Genomic DNA, 25,428 nt, shown 5'->3' with positions numbered 1-25,428 from the left:
TTAATAAAAATACCTACTGAGTTATGGATGCAGGTTAAAATAGTACTTTCACCGAAATCTAAAGAACTAACACTTACCTGGTGTGTGCTATGTGGAAGGCATTGTTTTATGCACTCTACATATTTCACCCATTTTATCTCATAACAACCTGCAAGGCAGGTATAAGTGAGCAAGCTTAAACATAGAGACTGACTAAAGACACACAACCACGAATAGCAGAGTCAGGATTTGGACTCAGGCATCTTGCTTTAGAGTCAATGTGTTATAGTTTCAAACGGTCGCATTAAAATATTTTCAAAACTCAAAATTAATGTTCTAACTCTACTCTTTAAGAAGTTAGAAAAAAATCCAAAATCAGCTCAGAACAGCATTTTCAAAGAAAAACATAAACATAGAATATAAATTAAATTCAAATTAAATAAGAAATTAACTTAAGTATATGAGAGAAAAATAAACTGGGTACAGTGGTCCAGGACTATAATCCTAGCACTTGAGAGGCTGAGGCAGTAGCATCATGACTTAGATTCCAACCTGGGCTACACAGTAAGACCCTGTCTCAGAAACAAATAGGAAAGGGAAAGAATAAATTCAAAGGTTGGATGGAGCTTTGAAACAACCAGTAATATATGCAAACCCATGGCAAGATTAACTCAAGCAAAAAGCAAGAAGGAACAAAAAATAATATTAGGGAATTAAATTAAAGGGCCTAACTAAAGATGCTATGTAAATTAGATTACTGAGAAAAATTATAAATAACTTTATATCAATCAATTTAAAGTGGCCAGGCATGGTGACTCACGCCTGTAATCCCAGCACTTGGGAGGCTGAGGCAGGAGGATTGCTGTGAGTTCAAGACCAGCCTGGGCTACATAGTGAATTCCAGGTCAGTCTCAACTATACAGTGAGACCCTTTCTCAAAAAACCAAAAAAAAAAAAAATTAAAAAATTTTAGAAGTGGTTAGATTCCTAGAAAAAAAATTGACAAAATTGACTGAAGAAGTAATTTTAAAAGCAGTAGAAAAAAATATATTGTCAATTTAAAATGTCCCCACAGTAAGGCATAAGTTTAAGCCCAGCCTGGTAGCTTAGTTATTTAGCAAGATCCTATAAAAAAAGAGAGAGAGAATGGGGATGTATCTTTGTGCAAAGATCTTGAGTTCAGTCCTCAGTAACACACACACACACACACACACACACACACACACACACGTCCCCACAAAGAAGCTGGGTGCAGTGGTACACACATGTAATCCCAGCTACCAGCCTGGGCAACTTAGATCCCCAGACAGACACACAGACAGACAGACACACAGACACACAGACACACACACACATGCACACACGCACAAACCACAAGAAGAATACTAGATCACATGGCTTAATAATAGGTAAGAATCAGAGCCTGGTGCTGTCCTGAAAGCAGAGCCTAAGTTAAGGGTATGGGGTGGAAGATTTGTTTAGGGAAGTAAAGTGTTTTATTTAGGGGAGTGGAGATGCAGGAAAGACTGAACACCCACGAAGGAGGGCTCATCACAGCTGGATAGGATTCTAGCCAGTGAAAGGGGTAGAGGTGTGAGGCAGGACACAAGCCTGATAAATATAGTAAGTTTTAGCAAAATTCAAGGGCTCCATTTTAATCTTATGCTAGTACTTATTAACAATACATAAAGGACCATCTTCGACTCATCTAATAAGGCTAGTAGAACCCTGATACAAAACCCAAACAAGAATGATTTCAGAAATGAAAACAGTGAACTAATTTTGCTTATTAATATAGACACAAAAGTGTTAGACAAAACATTAGGAAACCAAATCAACAATGTGTAAAATATTACTGGATTCAGAGGTGAGAGAATGACATGATTATCTAAAAAGATATTTTAAAAAAGTGTTCAATAAAGAGCAACATTACTTCTTGATTAAAATAAATATTTACCAATGTGATATGGATAGGAGCTTCCATAATCTAGTGAAAATAGAAAAAAAGTGTATTGAACAATGAAATTCAAAAATAATGCTGTCAAGATCTGGAGTAAGAGTGCCCATTATTAATAGTTTTATTCAACATTATACCCAAAACACTTACAAGCTGGTATAAGAAAAAGACATGAAAAGTATGAAGGTTAGAAAGGAAGAAGCTAAGCTCCATTATTTTAAGGTGATATGATAATGTAAGTAGAAAAATCCCAAATCACTTACAAATAAATTATTACAATTAATGAGTTTAGCAAGAATGCTGGATATAAAATTGATATGTAAAATCAATTCTACATATCATCAACAATCTGACAGAAAATTTAATGAAAAGAAGTAAGTTGTAAATTTTGTAAAATAAGAAGTTCCTAGAAATAAAATATAACAAGATGTTTTCATGTTTTTTATGGATAAAATTCTATAGAAACTTCTTAGAGAATTCATGTAAATGGAAAAATATATCATGTTTTGACTAAGGAAACTCAATATAACAAAAATGCCAATTATTTATAAAATTTAATTATGAATTCAATGCAAAAGGATGATGTGGCTTACTCTTCTGCCCAACATTAAATCATAGTGTGAAATTATAACAGTTTATAACTTGGGATAGGAGAACAACCAAAGACTAACAGACCAATAATCAGAATTGAGATATAAACATACATGTGCAGGCTTAATTGTAACAGAGTGGGTGTCACATATTAGTGCAGAAAAGAGGAATTATCCAGTAATTGAGGCTGAAAAGCTTGCTATCTATATGGAAGATAGAATTAGAGCCTTACTTCAAACACAAACCAATTTAGATTGATGAAAATCTTAAATGGAAAATGCAAAACTAGAAAAGTTCTTCGAAGACGATAAAGTTGGGGAGTACTGCTAGGACTTGGGCATTAAAAAGGGATTTATTTTCTATTTTCAGTTATAATCTAACATTCATCACTTATTTTGAGACAGATCATTCCAACTCTGGCCATGGGGAGCTCGCCCTACAAAGAGCTCTGGGCTAATTTTAAATATTCTCTACCCCTAAATCAGCTGTTTCTCCGGGGAGTTCTAATTCCTTTTATTATAGAATGGTATTGGGAATCAAGATGATGGACACCAGGTGTGCTTGTGGCCATTGAGATCTTCTTGCTTCTAGACTCTATCTGGAGACAAAAACCAAGAAATATGCATGTATGCCACATGTCTATAGGCACATATTTATAATTTTGTATCTAGCCATTAGTATCTATATTAAACTAAACATGGATTTATAATATATTCTCCAACTCTCATCCAGAGCCATAAAATGCATTGCAACCTTGTTTTGAGCTTATTTGTAACCTTCCTGTCCAATAATGAGATACTTGGCAAATGTCCTGTACATTTCACAAATAAATATCCATGATAAACAAATAAATATTAGTGACAGAATAAGTAAGTAGGAGAGAGGAGACAAACCTATCCTGAAGAGCTCCAAATAATTTGTGCAGCTCCCTCCCAATGAGATGGAGCCATCACTCATTCAGCACAGGTGGTACATTATGACTACTCTAACAAACACATCATAGAAAGGGGAGGAAATGGAAATTCACAGTGGAGAAGCCCGACAAACACTCCCTTATCCCGGTCGTCAAGGCAACGGTGTCAGCGAGAAGTAATTATTAATGGCAGACACCCTCCATACAGTGGAAATGTCACTTCACCACTGAGTCATCTTATCTAAAACCCTTAATTTTGGTCTACACATGAAAAAAAGAGCAGAGAAACCCAAACTGAAGAACATTCTAGTAAATACCCAGCCAGTTCTCCTCAACTATCAAGACCATCAATAATGGAGAAAGTTTGAGCTGTCCTAGCTGAGAGGACCCGAAGAGGACATGAGAGTGAAATGCAATGTAGAATCCAAAATGAAATCCAAGGCAGGACACAAAAGTTCAAATGGAGTATGGACTTTAGATAATAATTTTACATCAATATTTTTATTTTACTTTATCTTATTTTTGGTACTAGGGATCAAACTGAGGGCCTTGCACTTGCCAGTCAGGTATGGATCCACTGAGCTACATGCCCAATATTTTTATTTATAAGTTGTAATAAATGTACCATAGTAATGTAAGAAGTTAACAGTATAGGAAACTGGGTGTGGGTGTATAAGAACTCTAATAACTCCTGCAGCTCTTCTATAGGCCTAAAACTATTCTAAAATAAAAGGGTTATTGAATGTTTAGAAAAGGAGGGTTTCCTTAAGACAGAAGGGGGGTATATTCAAAGGAAAAGACTGACACATTTGACTCTACAGAGCAGAACTTCTTTTATAAAGGCACTGATAAAATAGTGGAGATACAAGTCAAAGATCAGAACAAGATATTTGCAACACAGATAACCAACAAAGGATTAGTATCAAAGATATATAAAGAACAACTCTGAGACAAAAACAAAAATATAAATTGTCACATACAGAGATGAGGAGAAGATTCAAATAGGCATTTCATGATAAATGACAGAGATATGGCCCCTAAATGTGGGAGTAGGGGAATCCACTGGTCGATGTTAGTAGTCAGAAATGGAAAGTAAAGCCACAATAGCATACCAATTCACATTGCCCATATTTTTAAAAAGTCAGTCAGTCCCAAGTTTTAAGAAAAGTGTGGGGCAATAGGAGCTCTTACCTACTGCTGAACACAGCATAAATTGGTACCACTGAAGAAAACAGCTCATCACTACCTAGTGAAGTTGATGTGCTTCCTCCAACCTTCAGCTCAGCAGCTCCACTCTGACAAATGCACTTCACAGAATCTTATTCATTTGCACCAGGAGACAAATACAAAACATTCACTTAAGATTCTTTATACTAAGCAAAATACTCTCTGGAAAAAAAATGGATATCCATCAATAGAATAACAAACAGGTAAACCTCAACATTTCAAACAGTGGGATACCATGTGGCAGTGAAAAATGAAAGCACAAGCCACAGCATCCTGTATTCATTCAGTGAGTCTCAGAAATGTGAAATTGAGGAAAATAGCAAGGGCCAGAGAATTTATATAGAATGGTTTCATTTATTTGATATTCAAACCCTACAAAATTTTACAGTCTTTTATTTAGAGATATATACATGGGTGACCAAATTATAAAGGGAAGGACGAACACGGAGTTGAGTGTAGTGATGGGCCATGCGAAGATCAGCCCCCTGTCTTGCTGTAGGTGTACAGATAGTCACTGCAGTATAAGTCTTTGTATTTTTATGTGTGTGACCACAGTGCACTTTTTGTATCAGGTGTGTGCCTTGTATCATTAAAGCTAACTTGCTAATAAGAGGGGGGCTGCTGAGGAAGCTACACAGACAGAAGGCTGACGGATGTCAGCCGGGAACATTCAGTAGGTAGAATCCCTTTCCTATCTCCCACTACGGTTGACTTGAATACCCAGACCACCACATTTCTCATGTTAAATTTGTATTTAAAGGCCTTTTGTTTTTCCTCTGTTGTTTCCATGTGGTCCTTTTCATCTGTCGTCCTCCAGCTTTCCCTGCAGTCTGGAGCCCACGCTCCTCCCAGAGCCCACAAGATGATCACGTCTCTCTTCACTGTCACTAGGTCTGGAGCTCTGTCCCAGTTCCCAGGCCTATCCGGCTCTGCTTCCCAATCTATCCTGTCATCCAAGGCTGAAGATCTTCATGGACTCTTGCCCTCCCAGAGGGACCCATGTTTTTATTGTTCTACTGTTTGTGTTCTTTTCATTTCAAAACAAGAAAGAAAAAAAAAGTCTGTATCTAGATCTAGATAAAAGGTTTTTTATTTTCTCCACATTACCTTCAAATTCAACAAGTTAATGATCATTGTTTTGCCTCCACAATTTGAGAATATAGAGGAATGATTAAATGCCATTGTTCTGGACTCAAGTGTGTCTCAAATCCCCAGTCTTCTCATCTATACAGTATAGTTTTCTACCTCATGGAAGTGTGATGAAGACTAAGGTACAGAAAATACTTCACAGGTTTTCTGAAATGTAGAAAACAATAAATGTCAATTGCTATTGCTTTATTTTTTTATGTAGGAAGTGGAGTTCATGATCATGACCAAATTATGTCTTGATAACTTTCTTTCTTTTTTTTAGTACCAGAGATTGAACTGAGAACCTTGCACTTGAGAGGCAGGTGGCAGCACCACTGAGCTAAACCCCTAGCCCCTCTTGTTAACTTTCCTAGACTCTTAAATAGTCCTTTCTCCAAATTTCTTGCCCCCTGCTTTCATTTCTATGGCCTTAAATCAAAATGAGAGTCCAAAAAGTTAACCCCAAATCTCCCCAGGCAGATGAGAAGCTTGTCCATGTCCTAAAAGAAAATTGTGTACCATTTATCAGCAATTTCTCTCAGCCCTGTATTCTTCTGCAAGTCTTGAGGTTCTTCCTGCTTTTGGATTTCAGTTCTTTTTACCAGGCTTATACCTGTTCCCTCATATTCCTCAAAACAGATAAAGCTTTAACTCTGGGATAGTGGCTGAAAACCCTGTCTTGTTCTTAACCGCAAGAGCAGCACCTCAGTTTGTTTGCCCTTCCCTGTCCTTCAGTCCTACTGTTTTTGAAACGTTTTAGGCAGTAATAAAAAAGCCAACAGTCAAGAAGCAGATGGCAATAAAATATTTAAGACTTAACAAAAACAATCTACATAGGTAACTTTTATAAACTTAAAAAAATAACTTATGACCACGAGGGCATGTTTTATGATGCAAAATAACAGTCAAAAGAGGATAGGAGAGGTAACACTCTCCCATCTGCTAGCCAAAGCCTGCAGTTTTACTTTAGAGGTTTATTGTTTGGCCTCAACAGAATGCAAATTCCTCCAAGGGGATGGCACACATTCTAAAAGAAAGGGAACATTTCAACCTAAGTTTTGCCAACTGTGTTCCGCAGAGCATCTTGTTCCCAGAGCATCTTCCCTGTGTACCTGATCTAAAGTAGAAATGCCCACGTTAGGGCAATCTTTAATGCAATCCGAAATTGCAAGTTTTACTAGTATGTTATCTGCTTTTCTGGTTAAATTTAAAACCTATACCTGTCCTGTTCATTATCATAGCTCTTATACTTCGAATAACATCTGGCACACGGTAGCAACACAGGCAATGTTTGCACGAATGAAACCAATGTTAGATTTCTTTAATACAGTATTTCTCAAGGCTTTTCATGTGCAAATCTGTATTAGAACTCTTCAAGCAAGAGACTGTGTATGCAGAGTTTCCCAAACCTATTGAAAATTTTTTTATATTGTTCATACTTTTGGAGACACTGCTTTAGGTTTCATAAATGACTATACCTAAAGTGAATTTTAGATTTTTGAAAGCCAGTGTAATGAATTGGAGAGTTGGGAGAATTCATGAGACTACAAATAAAGGTGTACAGTTAATGGAAGTAGGGATGGAAATGATCCTAGAAATGAACAGTAATAAGTAGATGGAGATCTTTGTCTAAATTTTTCTCAAATTCTAGCTAATGGATCTCCCCGTAAATATGTCTTTGCATTAAGATCTGTCTTATCCTTTTGTTCCTAATGTTGGACTTGTTTTCTGCTTTTGATAAAAGTTATCACCCTCAATAAATATCCACACACACACACACGCACACACACACACTTAACATACACAACTTCAATAAGTGCTCCAAATCACATCCTAGCAAGTAAATTAGAATGTAACTAGCACGGATGTTATTTAGTCACTAGCAAGGATTCCTGTGCCATGACGTTCTGGCTGTGCTCTGTGTTGTGTATGTTATTTGGAATTGGACCCAGGGTTTTCACACTGAAATATATCCTCAGCTATTTTTTTTTTTTTTGAGACTGAGTCTCACTTAAACTATAAGTTGCCCCAACTAGGCTTGGACTTCAGATCCCCTTGCTTTAGCCTGCCATCGGTGGCCGTTCCTCACTACAGTATCTCAGTAATTTCCTACTTTCTGCATCCTTTGAGGGCCAAAGCAAGTGCAGTGGGAAAGGTGCAAAGGCGGTTGTTTGGCTACCACTCTCTTCCTGGGGTCAGTACTGATGCGCCTTTGCCAATGTCTGTCTGAACTCCTTGACTGCTTTCATCTGGGCAGGAGGAAGATGAGCTGAGAAACGAAAAGGGTCCTGATGGTGGGGAGGAAGAGAGGGAGCGGCTGTGTGGAGGAACGAAAATAACACCTCATCTTTGTCTTGGATGAACCGCAAACAAGTTCAGTACTTTAATTTGTTGAAAAATCGTTTTGCTAAATGATTTTAAATTGGCTTAACAGTTTAGAGGAAAGAAAGATCATTTTTACAGAAATAAGTTTTAAAAAAAACTGTGTACTAGGTGCAGAAGTATGATGATTAACTTTAAAATGCAGGCTCCATACACTTTTTTTTTCCGGAAGGTGATTTTAGAACCTATGAACAGAAAGTCTTTGGAGCCTTTAGAGAGAGCCTTTGGAATGGGTGATGTATGGAGGGAGATTTTTACTTTTCATCTTATCTTTCTGTTTAGCTTGGGGTTTTATCATATACATAAATGACTTTTTAAAAAAGTCGACATAACCCAAAACTTCCTTAACTGAGTCACCTTCCTCCATTTTGGTACCTAGGCCAGGGGCAGAAAGAAGGAATAGAAACATGGGTCATGCAGCAGAGGCCAACTCATACCCCCCTCAGGAAGTGTTGCCTTCCCTGAGGGGCACAGTCAGCCAGGCCTTCTTCCTAAAGACAGGAAAGACTAGGATTAGGATCATTGGCCCACTCCTTGGGCGATGGAATAAAGGCAAGAAATCTGGTAATTTATTGACGTGTATGCTATTCCAAATAGAAAAGGATTAAATGTGTTTCATCCTCTTGGTGCTAAGCAGAGACCTTGCCTGGCTGGGCTCTGTCTAAAACTTGAAACATCCCCACACATTTCAAAATGTGTTCTCTCTGGTCTGTTCTAATTAGCGCTTGCCCTGCAGGAAAGAATGAGCTTGCACTCCTGAGGACAGACCTCCTGGATTGGTTCTCCTGAGGAGCAGATCATGCGCTTTGCTAAGAAATGAAGGTATAAAACATTAGCTTTTGACCTCCAGAGATAATAAACAAGTGCTGAATCTGGAAATGTTCCAGTATAGTTTGAAGACTAGAGAGAAAGAGAAAGAAAAGGAAGAAGAGGGGAAAGAAACTTTAAAAAATTAAGTGACCCTAGTACTCTCAATATTTTTATAGAAATATCATCCTTCTAACCAGGTTACTTTTCATTAAGTCATTGTATCCTTTCCCTCCTTTCCTTCTTTTTTCTTTCTTCTTCCCTTACTTTCCCTTCCTTTCTCTTCCTTCCCTCCTTCCTGTCTTTTAACAAGTGCTTATTGAGTACCTACTAAGTCAAAGACAATGATGCAATGAAAGATACAGAGATGAGTAGGACACAGTTCTTATCCCTAAATTGCTCACTAGTGTACCGTAAGACGTCTACTGAGGAGTCAGTGCCGTGCTAACGAGAGCTGTGCGTGAAGGCAGTGAGAAGGTTTTGCAGTGGTGGGAACATTTGTACTAAGAAGGGAAGGTATGGTGAGAAGGATTTGGACGTGGCCCCCAAAACCTCCAACTTCTGGTGTTACCTCCATTCTTCATCAAGGCCTTTATATGGCAAAAGGAGATAAGCCAGGTGGGTCTAATTTAATCACATGAGCCCTTTCAAAGCAGAGCATTTTACCTGGCTGGGGGCAGAGGAATAAGTCAGAGAGATGAAGCACGCTGAGGACTCAGCCTTCCATGTGGACTCACAGGTGGAGGGGCTGCAGGAGAAGGAAGGTAGATTATCTCCAGGACCTGCGGTGGCTCACAGCCCTCCGAGAAACATGGGCTGAATTCTGTCAACAACCTAATGAGCTGGGAAGTAGATTCTGCCCTAGAGCCCTCAGATAAGAGTCCACCTGCCTGCACATCGATCTTGGCCTTGTGAGCTGCTCAACAGGGAGCCCAGTGGAGCCTTCCCGGACTTCTGACCTACAGGGCATGAGATAACAGCCGGGCGGAATGTTCTAGGTCACACTGTGTGTGGCATTTATTTCACGATGATGGAAAACCAAGGGAGAAGGGGTCTCTTTTCAGAGGGAAAAGCATGAGCAGAATGACAGAGTGCTCAGAGACCTTGGGGGAGAGCAGGGAGCTTGGTATCTTGCGGTGAATGAGCAGAAAATCTAAAAAGCTGAGTTGGAGCCAGATTGGGAACATCACTGATTTTCATGCATGCCAAGAAGTTTGGCCTTTATTTTTTCTGTCATCTATCTATCTATCCACCCATCTATCATCTACCATACTGGGAATTTAACCCAGAGAATATCAAGCTAGGTTTATAGCCTTATTTTAAGACAAGGTTTCATTAAGATGCCCAGTGGCCTCAAATTTGTTATCCTTCTGCCTCAGCCTCCTGACTATCTGGGGTTATAGTCATATGCCACCATTTCCAGCTCAAGACCTTTATTTTTGATCACCATGTTCTATGGTTCTCTTTTCCCCTAGCAGCTACATAATCTCCTGCACAGCACAAGAATATTTGTTTTATTTGACTATTGTCTGGGATGCCTATATAGTTCTTTGGTTTTTTTTTTCTTTCCTTTTTATACTTTTTAAATTTATTTTCATATCCTCCCCACCCCTTTCTTCTCAGGCAGGAACCCAGGGCTTTGCCCAACCTAGGTAAGTACTCTACCACTTAGCATATCCCCAACCTGTGTATAGTTGTTTTGTTTTTTTTTTAACATGAACCTATCTTTTTTTTTCTTTTCCTTTCTTTGCTGTTTAATATCATTCTTGCTTTTCTCCCTTAGAACTGTTCCCTTTCAGGTAGGAGGATGGCCAGGCCTTGACTGTGTCCTCCTGCCCAAGTCCACCAACAACCATCACCAGGTCTTTAAGAAGGAACTGGCTGATGGTGGGAGAGCAGAACAAGCTTTTTCAAGTGGGAGAGAATGTGTACTCGAGAGTGGTTGTCACATTTAGGCTGTATGACAGCAAAATTTTGAGCATAGGCCCAAGGATCCCTACTGATCATAGAAGTGCTACCTGGGAAATAAAGGAGGTGAGATATATCAATCAGTCAAGACCCTAAAAAAATGGAATTCACCCAAGAGTGTTCAAATGAAGAGACTTTGAAAAAAGATCATTGGTCAGAGGTATGGGCAAAGATACAGGAATGAAAATAGAGGGTGAGGGTGGGAAAGGCAGGCACTACTATCACTTTGACCTGGATGGCAGGGACAGGGGAAGAAATAATACCAGAGCCCAATGAGAGCTGCAGCCAGGGAGAGCAGCTCACTTCACGGGAAGTAGTGCCACCTCTGCCAGGACCATTCAGCAAGGGAGCCCCGGGAGGTGAGTCCAGAGGGGAGAGTCTGCTGTGGCCCAGAGCAAGGGCCAAGGTGGAGTAGATCTGGAAATGAGCAGGAATGAAAAGCAGAAAATGCCTAGCATATAAGGGAACCAAAAGGCTCATTCACCTTGCTATGATGTGGACCTCACATGACCTGGGCCATACATGGACACAACCAGAATCAAATTAACCCTAGGACCTTCACCATGGCTATTCCTTATGGGTAGGGACCAAACAAGGAACGATGTAAAGAGGGAAAATCTCCTGTGACAGCAAAACTCACTTCCTGGCCCTCTAGTTCAGGGACCTTTGTAAGTACAGTCACTTCCCATGATGGGAGAGGGCCAATAAACTTGGGGGTATCATATATCATTGTGGGAGCCTCTAGCCCAGAGACATTAGGGGCTTCCCAGAGGTCCAAGCGTGAACTTTAGGGTCTACATACCCAGAGCAGTGGGAAACTATGTCTGGAACTGTGGGCTGACTGACCACTTCTGCCAGGACTCTGAGGCTAGGTTTGGAGGGAGAAGGGTAGCAAAGATATCACATAGGGAAAGGATGTGGTTGATCTCCTCTTTAAGAGCACAGCTTGTTATCTTTTGGGTCAAGAAAATTATAGGAAACTGATAAATTTACTAGAACAGCAAGAATCACACCAGTCTTTTCAGCTTTAAATAAGGACATTCTTTTCCCAAAATATCTCCCTTACTCTTAGAAGGATCCTAGGAAATCTTCAGAACAAGGAAACACACATCAATTTGGGGAAGATCTATAGTTAGTACTGTTGGGACAAATGGAACCCTAGAGTGGTCCAAATTTTCCCTTATGCCCTACAAGCCTTCTTCGTCTAGCATGGACAACCCTCTGCCTCCTCTCTGTGTTTTGGCTCAAAAAGAGTTAAGTATATTTCTCATCGCTGGTTTAACCTCACAGCCCGGATTCACTGGTGTGACACTTTTCCAGCCTTTGGGATACGAAGTGGGAGCACAGCTAAGATAGACTGAACCCCCAGATACATCCTTTGGCTGAAGGGCGGTCTCCCTCCCTCCAGATGACATTGTGTGGTCTGGCCCCAGATGTGGGGCTCTCCTGCAACCTCAAGTGCTGCCCAGGGCGGTTCTTCCCAGGGACTCGGCTTGTTTACTCTACCCTGTGGCCTAAACTCCCTTGTGAACTCAGAGAAACTCCCCCACCCCCACACAACTGAGGTCTGACCCCGAAATTGCACAATCAGGCCCACTATGCTGGTCCCTAGACACAGAGAGACCAGTCCAAGATGGGGTAGGAGGCACAGGTCAACGTGTCCAGTGGGGAGGGAGAAACTGAAGCCAAAGCCAGGCTGCCCTGAGGTCCCTGCAGTCTGCCACATACAGAGGTTCCCAGGGATGCTCAGAATCTATAAGCCTGGCATGTAGCCCTCAGCATGATCTTTGTACCCATTCGCTCAACCAGGAGAGGTAAGCAGGAGCTAGAGCCTTGGTGGGGATGGGTAGCCATCATTAGGCCCTCTCTGATACGACAGTTATAGATAAATCAAGGAGCAGGCGTGACTTAGGGTTTATTAGTGTTAACATCAGCAAGAGAAACCCACTGTAAGCAAGTGACCCAAAGTCAAGGATTTCTGCCCAATGGCAGTACCTCTGTCCTAGCCCTAACCCCAACCCCAGGCCCCAAAGTGCTTCCTTGTGCCCCAACCCCCCCCCCCGAGCAAATTCTTTCTCCAAGAGGCACCAGGTGCAGGAAAACTTCCTGTCAAGAAGCCAGCTTTCAATTTCCTAAACTTGCTTTGTTAGGTTCAAGTCTGCCCCCACCCCGCCCTAGTGCAATTACACAGCTCACCTGCCATGGTGGTAATCAGTAATCGGGACAATTACCCTAACTGCCGGGTGCTAGGAGGAAGGGACCCACCCACACACTGCTGCTGACTTTCTCCCAGAGCTGTTTGCCTACCCTGCGTGGGGCTGCTGCCTGGATGCCCTCAGGGACCTTGGTGCACCCTCTACTCCCAATGACTCCCCCTTTACCCCCGCCTGAGGAGAGAGGGCCTGAGGGAGGTTGAGGCAGGCAGAGAGCACCTCTGTATTTCCACCATGCTACACAGAAAGCCATGGGTGACCAAGTGATGCTGACGTAGAGCCTTTTTGAAAGATCTGGTTTGTGTGCTGTGCTGCTAGGAGAAAACATGAGATCTAAGTGGGTGAAAGCACCCTAGAATCCAGACCCATGCTTCCCTGTGCTGTCAACTGCTACCCCCAGCCCAGTGTTCTTGCTGCCTTGCTCCCAGGGCTAAGCAAGCTGTTCTTGTCTAGACCAGTTGTGATCTAATGCTACCTGGATGGGTAATGTCTGGGCACACTTGGGGTTGAATAGAAGTAAAGGGGGAAGTTACCAAGATGTTCCCCATTCCTGTTTCAAATGAGAGGGCTAAAGAGCCCACACTCTGGGTATTAGCATATGTGGATCTCATAGGTAAGCAGTGGTAGAGTACAGATGCGTGCCCCGCCCTACCAGGTTACTACCTTGTACCGTATCCATGAGAATTAATAGGATGATTGGCCACAAGACATTGCATAGAAATTATTTCATTGTATTATTTTTGGTCACTGAGTTATACATTTTTATTTTAAAATTTTCCACTTTTCATTATTTATCAGTACATGTTTGCAGTATATAACTTCTTGAGAAGTTGATACTTGTACATAGCACATCTTTTTTTTTTCCTCATTGAGTTTATTGGTACCATCCTCACTGGAGGAAAGATAGCCTCTTTAATAAATGGTGTTGGAAAAACTGGATCTCAACCTGCCAAAGATTAAAATTAGACCCTTATCTTTCACCATGCACTAAATTAAAATCCAAGTGGATTCAAGCTCTAAATATTAAAACAGAAACATTAAACTTGCTGGAAGATAAATTAGGAAGAACTCTTGAAGGCATTGGCATAGGAAAAGACTTTATGTACATAACACATCTTAATTCTTTTTCCCCCTTTTCTTCCCTCCATCTCTCAGTCCCCTTCCCATTTGCAAAAGATCTATCTCCCTATTTGCTATTATCAATATTTTATTTTATTCTTTATTTATGTTTTAGACTTGTCATCTAAGAGAAATCATGCAATATTTAAGCTTGTGTGGCTGATTTATTTCAAGTAACATTATGGTCTCAAAATGCATTCATTTTCCTATATATGACTTAAATGTATCCTGATTTATGGCATAGTAGTTTTCCACTCTGTATAAATACCACATTTTCTTTATCCATTCATTGTTGGGTAGACATATAGGCTACTTCCAAGGCTACTTCCAAGATTTAGCTATTATTAGTTGTGCTACTATAAGTGTAAGTATGCAAATATTACTGTAATATGCTATCTTTTAACTTTTTTAGGAAGATACCCAGAAGGGGGCTATCTGTGTAAAGTGAAATTTCTAGTTTCATTTTTTGAGGAATCTCCATACTGATTTCCATAATGGTTGTATTGCTTTACATTCCCAACAACAATGAAGAAGTGTTCCTTTTTCCTCCATAGCCTTGCCAGCATTTGTTATTATTTTATTTCTTGATGATAGTTAATCTTTCTGGAGTAAGAAGGAATTTCAGTGTTGTTTTAATTTGCATTTCTCTAATGGCCAGAGATGTTTAATATTTTTTCATGTATTTATTGACCTTGTATACTTCTTCTGGGAAGTATCTATTCATTTCAGTTGCCCATTTTTTGATTGAGTCTTTTATTTGGGGGAATCTAATTTTTTTGTTGTTCTTTATATATGCTACATATTACTCCTCTGTCTGAGGAATAGCTGGAATTTTTTTCCCATTCTGTAGGTTGTCTCTTCACTCTATTTGTTGTTTCCTTTGCTGTGCAGAAGCTTTGTAATTTGATATTATCCCAGTTTTTTATTCTTGATGCTATTTCTTGTAGCTTGTGTTTCTGCTCAGAAAGTCCTTGCCCACACCTATGTCTTCAAGAATTTTACCTTCCATCAGATTAAGCATTTCTGTTTTAATATTTAGATTTTTTTATTCATTTAAAAATTTAGTTTAGTACATGGTGAGATATATGGGTCTAGATTCAGTCCTCTGCATGTGGATAACTAGTTTTTCCAGCACCATTTAGTAAAGAGGCTATCTTTCCTCCAGTGTATGTTTTTTTCCTCTTTGTGAAATAGACTAGGCTTTTTTCTGCATTTTCTATTCTGTTCTATTGATCCGTGTATCTCTTTTTGTGGAGTACCATGAAATTTTTATCACCATAGCTTTGTAACATAATTTGAAGTCCAAGATTGTGATGCCTCTTACTTTTCTCTTGTTATCCAAGACTGCTTTTGCTATTCTGGGTCTCTTCTGGTTTCATATGATTTTTAGGATTGTTTTGTGTGGTTCTGTTATGAATACTATTGGTAATTTGATTGGGATTGCATTAAATTTGTATATCAGCCTTGGAAGTATGGCCATTTTGACTATATTGTTTCTGCCTATCTAGGAACAGGGGATTTCTTTCCATTTTCTCATGTTCTCTTGGATGTGCTTTTAACTGTAGCTTTACTATACTTTACTGTATTATAGTTTACATTGTAGAGGTCTTTCATATGCTTGATTAGGTTAATTCTTAAGTGTTTAATTTTTCTTGATGCTATTATGAATGGTATTGTTTTCCTAATTTTTTTTTCAGTAGGTTCCTTATTAGTGTACAGGAGTGCTATTGGTTTTTTGTGTGTGTTGATTTTGTATCCTAATACATTGCTGAATTTGGTTATTAATTCTAGGACTCTTTTGGTGGAATTTTTTTGAGTCTTCCATGTAGCAGATCATGTTATCTACAAATAATAAATTAACTTCCTCCTTTCCTATACATATCTCTTTTATTTCCCCTTACCTGATTGCTCTGGCTAATGTTTCAAGTCCTATGTTAAACAGGAGGATGATAGTGGACATCTTTGTGCTGTTTCTCAGCTTTCAGATTTTCCCTATCTAACATGATGTTGGTAGTAAGTTTTCTATTATGCATGGATGTTGGATTTTATCAAAGATTTTTTCTGCATCTATTGAAATGATCATGTGATTTTTGTCCTTGATTCTGTTTATGTGATATATTTCTTGATTTGTGTAGATTGAACCATCCTTGCATCCCTGGGATGAAGCCTATTTGGTCATGATATATGATCTTTTTGAAGATTTGTTGCAGTCTCTTTGTCAATATCTTGTTGAGGATTTTTGTATCTACGTTTATGAAGGAGATGACCTTTGTTCTCTTATTTGGTTGGGTTCTTGTCTGGTTTTGGAACCAAGTAATGTTAGCTTTCAGGAATGATTTTGAAGTATGCCTTCCCTTTCAATTTCATTAAAGAGTTTGACAAGTATTAGTATTAGCTCTTCCCTGAAGATTTTTGTTTGTTTGTTTGTTTGGTTGGTTGGTTGAGTTTGCTGTTGTTGTTTGCTTGGTTTTTTGAGACAGGGTTTCACAATGTAGTCATTATATAGCCCAGGCTGGCCTGGGCAATCCTCCTGGCTCAGCCTCCTGCGTGCTGGGATTACAAGCATATACCACCATGCCCAGCTCTTTCTTTGAAGTTTTTGTATAAATTCAAGCAGTGATCCACTGGGACCTGGGCTTGTTTGCTATTTTTAAATTTTTTACTTCAAGTTTATTGCCTGGTACTGAATTATTCAAGGTTTTTAAATCTTTTTGGTTCAGTGCTCACTTCAGCAGTGCATATATTAAATCTTTGTGGTTCAATATTAGTAATTCATATGTACCTAGGAATCTATTTCTTCTGAATTCTCCAGTTTACTGGAGTACATGGACATACATTTTTAATGGGTTAGTTGGAACAAAGGATATGCTTTCTGAGAACCCTCTTGTTACCAAGAAATCTTGGTCCCTGCTGTCACTTTCCACCAATTGGAAGGCTTTCAAGAAACATGAGTCACCTTACCTCCAAGGAAAGTCTCTGATAAGCAGCAGTAGCTGCCAGTTCAGTGAAAGTTGGAATAGTGATGGCCCTAGTGAACAGCATCCCTTTCATTTCACCCCCCAAATCACTCCCATTTCTCCCTGGATTCTTGTATGTCACTGACCAGCCCTAAGACAGCCTGTTCTCACAGGGCCAGAGGATACATCAGCATTAAGAACAGGTAGTATACTCTTTCACTAACCTGGGCTGAGAATGTAGCCACATTTCATCTTCTGCAGACTCCTGATTGTATGTACATTGCAGACGCCCTTGTCTCCTGCCTTCTAGGGCTTTATGCCTCACCACCCTTCCCCAGACCACAGACACTGATGGCCTCCATGGTGCCCAACCTCTAAGCCAGGAGGCTGGGAATTTCAGAAATGAATCCACCTCTCCCTGTCAAGCCCAGCTCACCCTTGTGGTGACTCCAAGGCCAACCTTGTGTGGGCATGAAACACAGAACTCACAACAGAGTCACTACTGGTACTTCTTCAATCTCCCCCAGTAACACTATTTGGTCACCTGATCAGTGCATTTACCTTTACTTCCCCTTTCCCCACCCTCACTCCAAAACTTCAAAGAAAAGCAGAGCCATTCCTGCCAGTAGGACTCTTTAGAGCAAATTCCTCCATAGCCAGTCTATCTTGGAGCCAGCCTAGCAATCTGTGGATTCAGAATTACACATATGTATACATGTGCACATACATGTGTCTGCTTGTGTAGTCAGGGAGGAAGAACTGGGAAAGAACCATGAGTCAGGAGGAAGTACAGAAGCATGGGGTCATAGGACAGAGGAAGACTCAAGTGGACAGAGTTTGGCAGAGAGTTTGGCTCAGATTTCAAGATGCCAGTGCGGCTCACTGTGTTGATGACTGAACTGAGTTGATTCCTTATGCATTCCTCTCACCTGCTAAAGGAAATACATATCCAGGTAATACCCTCATGTGGACTGTATGAGCCCAGAAGTGGGGGACAGAAGTACATGGGATAGATCCAAGGCTGAGAGATGCTAGCAGCAGATGGAGGACTGCACTTTAAATGGAAAGTAAGGCCAGGACTCAGGAGAACTGTGAGAGACTAATTTATGAGTATTTTCATGGGGATGGCAATGGCATCCTCAACTCCCCTGGATATGGCCTGCTCAAAACTCAGACAGAACAAAATCAGTAAATTTATATAAGGCTAATGGACATAACACATCTACTAAAGCACAAAGATTCTCAATTTAAAATTTTCAAAAAGTCTATCTATATTCTATTCATAATTTAGAACAACAGAACAATGTTGGAAATGCAATGATATGAGCCAGGTGTGGTGTTACATACTTGCAATCTCAACATTCTGGGAGGCTGAGGCAGGAGGATTTCATATTTGAGTCCAGCCTAGGCAACTTAGTTACCTAGCAAGGCCCTCTCTCAAAATTAAAAAATAAAAAAGATCTGGAAATGCAACTCAGTACAAAGGCCCTAGGTATAGTCCCTAAGATGGTAGAGATTGGGAGGGAGAAATGATATAGAAAAAAAGTTGATGTAGCAATAGTCATAAAAGACCAAGAAGTTTAAAGCAAGAACAAAAAACCAAAACAAAACAACACCCTCCTCTCCAAAATCTCACAGGCATTATGGAGATAAAATGATCATTACTGAAAGATATTGCACCAGAAAGATATAGTAATACTAAATTTGCATGCGTTCAATAATATAGTCTTAAAATAAATGTAGCAAAAAGTCAACAGATTTACAAAGAGAAACCAGTGAACAATGAGAGTGGAATATTTCCACCTATCTATTTTAGAAATAAAAAAATGTAAGAGGCCAGCTAGGCCTGGCACACTCCTATAACCCCAGCACTCTGGAAAGAATTTCTTAACAATGTTTTACGCAGTACTATTTGTTATCAATGGTAAGTAAAAGACCAAAGCTTAGGAATACTTGAAAAATAATCTTAGCAAATCAAGATTATTCCTATAATAACTTTCTTGTCCTTTTCTTGGATGGAATTCACTGAGTAAAAGAGACAAGAGCAGAGTTACAAAGTATGATAAAAAAATCTTATTTCAGTAAAAGGCACATTGCTATGAACTTCCCTTGAAATCCTCCTCCTTGCTTTAAACACTTATCCCCTTGTTCTTGCCACTTCCTGAAGCAGTTCTTCTGGACCCCTTCTTTCATGTCTTGAATTGCACTCTCTGTGGCTCACTCAATGTCCTGAATCAACTCAAAATGTTTGCCTTTCATGGTCAAGTCCGATTTCAGGGAAGAGCCAAAAGTTGCGCAGTACCAAGTAAAATAGACGAGAGTCCCCCATGATGTTATGACGAGCTGGCCTTTCCATCGGATGGCACTCAGCAGCAGCATTCACTGCATTTTTTAAAATCATACCTCCCAAAGACACTTGTGAAAGAGGATATTCAGAACTGCCCAGAAAGCGGCAAGAGGAGCTCCCATGGCACAATCGTTTAACTCAAGGTTCTTACACAGAAAGTGGCCAGAATGATGGGATGGGTGTGCTTGAAGTCATGGAGAGGATTTTGAGAGGGATAATGGGAATGTGTCTTTTACTGTAATAAATTCTGTTATATACGCATTGGCTCAGTCACTCTTCGTATGGTTGCAGTGAGGTGGAGGGGTGGTCACTGCCCAGGACACACCAAAGGCACTTGTCCCACACAACAGCATCACTCGCCACAGTTGTTGCCAGAGGGAAGCAGGTAATTCCTGGTTAAGAATGACGGCTGTGCTCAAGATTCTACACAGCCAATAGATTGGGCCTGACAGATTTTTCACAACAGTCAGAGGGGTTGATTTTAACCTTCACAAACACACTCATGAGGATAGGAAGCAAGATCAGGAACACAGCAAAGTTTGAACATTTCCACTGGAGGATAGAAAATGGCAAGGCATTCAGATCCCACACAGTGAAGTCTAAAATTTCAGGCTTTTCAAGCTCTTTCAAGGCTCCCAGTCCCGAACCAGACCTTTGTAGTTCTGCCTCTCATCTTGACTTTGTTCACTAAAGAGGTCAGGCTTAAGCCTTATCAGTCGTTGCTAACTCAGCATGTATTCAAACACCAGCTGTGCTTTGAGCAGGATTTGATGGGGGCAGTTGAGCGGGTGAGCACAGAGGCCATGAGGGATGGGGGCATGAGGGAACTGGCTGCCCAGGGAGAAGAGCAGAGAGGGCAAACTTCCCAGGGCTGAGTTCCGCACAGTTCAGTTAGCCCTGAATGTGTGGTGAGCTAAAGGCAGAGGACACGCGCTCAAACAGGGAGGGATGCATCCGAGATGCCCCAGCATGGCTGGGAGCCTGTGGCCTCTCTGGGTCAGGGCCAGGGCACACTCAGGCTAGCAATCAGAGGGTGGAGGGAGAGACATGCAGTATGTGGCTCTGCAAATAGCAGCTTCCGGGGAAACTGCTGCAGCAGGAGATCCCTGAAAGGAATGCAAGGAGAGCTGCTATCACTCCATCAGCCCTACCCACCAGGTCAGCAGACCTGCCCGGGAGGCTTTGAAGGCAAAGGCAGGCAATCCTAACAAATGAATTGAGGGGGATGATATGGAGTACAGAGAGCTTTCAGATATGTCATCTCCTAAGAGCCTTACAACATCCTCTGGGAAGAGAGTATTTAAAACTTTTTATTTTGCAGAAGAAGAAACTGAGGCTCAGCAAAGATAAACTATGGACAGACCTGGGATTTGCAACTCCAGGCCCAGTATGATTTGTGTGTGAGTGTGTGTGTGTGTGTGTGTGTGTGTGTGTGCGCGCGTGCGCGCGCGCACAGAGGTGAATATAGTACTGAAGATTGAACCCAGGGCCTTTGCATTGAGCCACATCCCCAGCCATTTTTTTCTTTTTTTCTTTTTTTATTTGAGAGAGGTTATTGCTGAATTGCCCGGGCTGGACTTGAACTTGTAATCCTCCTGTCTCAGCCTCCCTTTGCTTCTCAAAGTGAGGTCCACAGACCAGCCATAACAGCCTCTCCTGAGAGCTTGTTAGAAATACAGATCTAGGGAGCCAGAATCTGCACATCAGCAAGATTCTAGGCAAGTCGCACTTGCACGCACAGTGAAGTTTGAGAAATGCTGTTTGTACCATAACAGACTACAGCGCACCAGAACCTGTTGATCTATTTCAGTGCTGCTTGCAGGGCGTCTCTATATTTCAGACCCTTCGAACAGTAAGGCCATTCTCATCATGGAACAAAGGGAGACATGGGCAAAAGTTCAAAGCAAATAGTAAAAGTGAGTACTAGTAAAACAGAAAAACCCAAAATCTTTTTAAAATGTAATAATCAATGACATATGCCCTCTTGCTATTCCTTTGTGTTTTTACAATCATTTATTAGCTGCTATTCGGGGTGCTCTTTAAAAGCCAGTTTTTTTCACCAATTATGTGTGATGTACATTAATAATAAATCTCATCGCACCATCTGAGCACAGATTCATCAAAGTTGAAAACAACAAAAACAGATGCAAAATGGCCTTGAGAGCATGCTTGCCTATTCTGGCTTCTATACCCAAGGCTCAGTCACCTGTAGGTAGCCGTAGAATATCAGCCTGGTATGAAAGATTCATACCAGTTATAAATCGTTTGGTACAAATATACATTAGATGTAATAATATGTATAGAAATATCCTTAATAATGAGGTGTCGGGGGATATCTGTGTATCTGCAAGCACGCAGGCCACACTGAAAGTGTGCCTGCCCAGCACACGTACACAACCTTGGCAATTTACTGGTTAATTGGCCAAGTATAGATGGCCAAACCAGATGACTCAGGCCCCTGGTAGGTTTTTGTACCAAAATGTTCTGGTTTGGCTGTCTTTGTTTATAAAGCTAACCTAATACTTGCCAAAACACTGTTTCATTCTTATTCTAAGAAGGGGAGAATGCTCGTGTAAGTATGGACACTTCTTTTAATATGTACATGTACATGTAAGTCAGTTATGTTCAGATGAGATAATACGGACTCACACATCATCTATGGCAGATGATAGAAAAGCCAAGATTCCTGCAAATATCTCTGGGAATATTTGGAGTGAGGATGGGATTGGGTTTGTGTTTCCTCCTGTCACTTCTGGCTGCAAGTTCCTGCTTCGTGGACAATAGATGTTTGTGCTGGTGTACATGTGTGAGTGTGTGTGTCCGTCTGGGAGACAGTATATGTATGTGCCTATACAGTATATGTTGTGTGTGTGACTGTGATTATGTGCATGCATGCACATGTAGCCCTGGGAATTGGACTTCTTGAGATTAGGAAAATGTATAAGTGAGTCTAAAATGTATGTTTAGACTCAGTAGGTGTTGGATCCATGGTGGGGCCTTGGATTACATGTCAGTCTCATGGGAGCTCCCCATGGAAGGGGTTCCCCACACCCAAGCTGCATCTGCTTAGAAATTAATTAGAAAACAACATGGACACATAAAGGAAAATAAAAGGATAGAGCCATGAGGAACTGGGAAGACAGAAAAAAAAAAATCAACTGAACAGCAATTTCCAAAGTCGCCTTGGTTCTTAGAGACTTGGGCCACAGCAACTTGCTGCAAATGCCACTGGGAGGGACAGAGCTGTGTAGGAGATTTTTTCTCCTGTGGAATGGAAGGTTAAAGAGGGTAAGCAAGAAGTGTTGTGCAGCCCTTCTTTATCCAGAGATTGCTGAGGCCCAGGCTAGCCCAGCTGTCAATAGAGGAGAAAGCCTGACCTTCTGGAGGGAGGAGGAGGGTGAGGAAGACCTCTGGAAATTCAACCTCATTTGAGGAATATCCAGGCAAAGGAGAGTGGGCCTAGCTATAGTGCCAGAATTAGATGGAGCAGGGCGCTCAGGTGGGAGGGCTGCCGAGGTAGGGTTAACATTTTACTGATCCCATTTCCCGCACTATTCCCCAGGGCTTCGAAACCTTCACAGCATTATGGCCTAGAGCATATATTTGCTGTCACCAGGAAATGCAGACAAGATGGGTGCTGATGGCTCATCCTACCATGTGTCCAGGAAGCTCAGTCGGGCTGGTAAGAAGCTCATCACAGGGTGGCACCGGTGTAGAACCCTCCCTACACATGGCTCCTCCAGCCCCACTGGACTCTGGCCTGGCTGGGACAGCTGCAGGGCTCAGAGAGGTACTTGATCCCAGCTCCATCGCTCACCTCATGTGCGACTTTTGTCAAGGTGCAGAATCACATTATCTGTTTCCTGTTTAGGGAAATGGCAGTGATAATTTCAACTGTGTGGGGTTGTTGGCAGGAGTTCAATGAAATAAATCCCAGAACACATCCAGTTTTGTGTCTAGGGACAGTGGGTGCCGGTGAGGGTTTGCTTCCAGGATGGAGTCATGTCCCATGCTCAAGCCCTGAGCACTTGAAGACTGAGCCAGGTCTCACTCATGACTGTGCCCTGGCACAGCATCCCTGTGCCTGGGTTAACCAGTTATTGATGGAGTGGGCTCCATTTCACAGGTCAGAAGCTCATGGGGGAGGAAGCAGCTGACAGGTTGACCATGACTGTGGAAGGGCAGGGATCCCAACCCCATCCCCACCCCAGGACGCCCACCCAAGCTTTCTCTCCACCTCACCTCTCTCAGGCCAGGATCGTGCCCAGATGTGCGCCCCCAAGCACAGCTTTGGTATCCTTTGCTCCATCTGTCTCCAGAGGCTCCGTCCACACAGATTTTTACTGCGGGTCAGCTGAGGGCCAAGCCCTCAGCCAGCGCCTCCAGCACAACAGTGCAAACGTCGAATGTTGTCCCTTCCTGCGTAGAGGTCACACTCTGGAGTGAGTGGCAAAAGAGAAGTGAGTAAACAGAATTATAATGAGTTGCAATCTGTGATGTTACGAAAACAAATAGAGGCCTGAAGTGGAAATCAAGGAGGCTGGTTTGGACAGGAAGTGAGGAAAACTCAGCCTGATGAGAATGAAGGGTGAGGATGGGACTGGTGATGTGGAGCAGAGGTTGGAGTCTTGGGTCTAGGAAAGGAACTGTAGTGAAACAAAAGACCCAAGCACCCAGCCAGTGGGACACGGGGAAGCTGGGAGAATAAGTCTATATAAACCTAGGGCCTCACGGACTACGCTGATGTTCTGAACAAATACATACAGGCATGTTAAAAGGCCTCAGGAGAAATGCTGTCACAACCTGAGTGACATCTAAAGGATAATTCTTAATACTGCATGGACTTAAAATGGAAACACCTCAAGTTGGAAGGAGGCAGACCAATTTTGAGGCTTCTGAAAAATAAGGAAAGATGGTAGCTTAGGAAAATCGGGGTGGTAGTGGCCAGTGAGAGCCAGGGTGGAATTATAAGAATATCCGGTGGTAGGATTTGGTGGACTGGATAACATATTTACTATGCAGTTAAGAAGGAAACAAGGTCACTGTCTTTAGCAACCAGAAGATGAAGGTGATAGAATCAAACCCAGGGATAACATAGTGAGAATGAGGGTTCTGTGGTAGACCTCAAGTAAAAATGTGCCACGGAAACTGCTTCTACAGAGCTCATCGAGGAGGCATGGGCTGAAGCCGGAAGAGCACAGGGCTTTCCACCAGGCAGATGGTGTCTAAAGCCAGGGAACTGTGCAGACTGAGTCCAGGAGCAATGGCCAGAGCATCATTTCAAGGAAGCACCTGGCCAGGAGGCAAGAGGGAGCCTGCAGTGAGGTGGGAAGAGATTAGCAAGTGAGCAGCGTGTGCAGAGCCAAGTGAGGAGAGGGCCTCAGGATGGATGGGGACAGAGGACGCAGGGAGGTGGTCCTGGGCTTTGATGGATTATTATAGACAACTGCAATGTCAGTGCAGACAGTGGAGGCAGAAGCCAGTCGGGGTGGGTGGAGGAAAGTTGGGGGAAGCAGAGGTGGCAGGGGGCATGGGTCTTGGGGAGAGATTCCTTCAAGTTGAGAGGTAGAGCGGCCAGCCGGGGCACTGATGGGAATGGGCTGGGGGAACGCAGAATGTGGAGATGCAGAGGAGAACGATGTAGCCCTCTCCCCAAGATGCCCAGCACCCCCACCTCGGACCGAGCCCTGCCGCGGGTGGGATGGAGGAAGTGCCAGGTCCTTGGGGGAGGAAGCCGTGAAGGGCAGGAGGACCTCCTTTTGCTCTGGAATTTGAAAACCAACACTGGTCACTGAGTAACTCCTGGAGAGCAGGGCAAAGGCACTGGCTGTATCTAGGGG

General features: G+C 41.8%; 1 long non-coding RNA gene across 1 annotated transcript in view; it reads right to left on the bottom strand.

The window, feature by feature from the left end:
* LOC104872171 overlaps positions 1–25,428 on the bottom strand; it is a 50,317-nt gene that overhangs the window by 10,412 nt on the left and 14,477 nt on the right. Inside the window, exons 2-3 of the long non-coding RNA XR_783082.2 lie at positions 23,831–24,025; positions 23,406–23,451 (exon numbers count right to left, since the gene is read on the bottom strand). This is a non-coding gene — a long non-coding RNA (uncharacterized LOC104872171). The remainder of the gene's footprint in view (positions 1–23,405; positions 23,452–23,830; positions 24,026–25,428) is intronic.

Source organism: Fukomys damarensis, unplaced genomic scaffold, assembly GCF_012274545.1.
Source record: "Fukomys damarensis isolate Sample0158 unplaced genomic scaffold, DMR_v1.0_HiC HiC_scaffold_15, whole genome shotgun sequence".
Taxonomy (NCBI): domain Eukaryota; kingdom Metazoa; phylum Chordata; class Mammalia; order Rodentia; family Bathyergidae; genus Fukomys; species Fukomys damarensis.
Note: the sequence above shows the minus strand (reverse complement) of the source record. Positions and strands in the feature narration are given on the sequence as shown.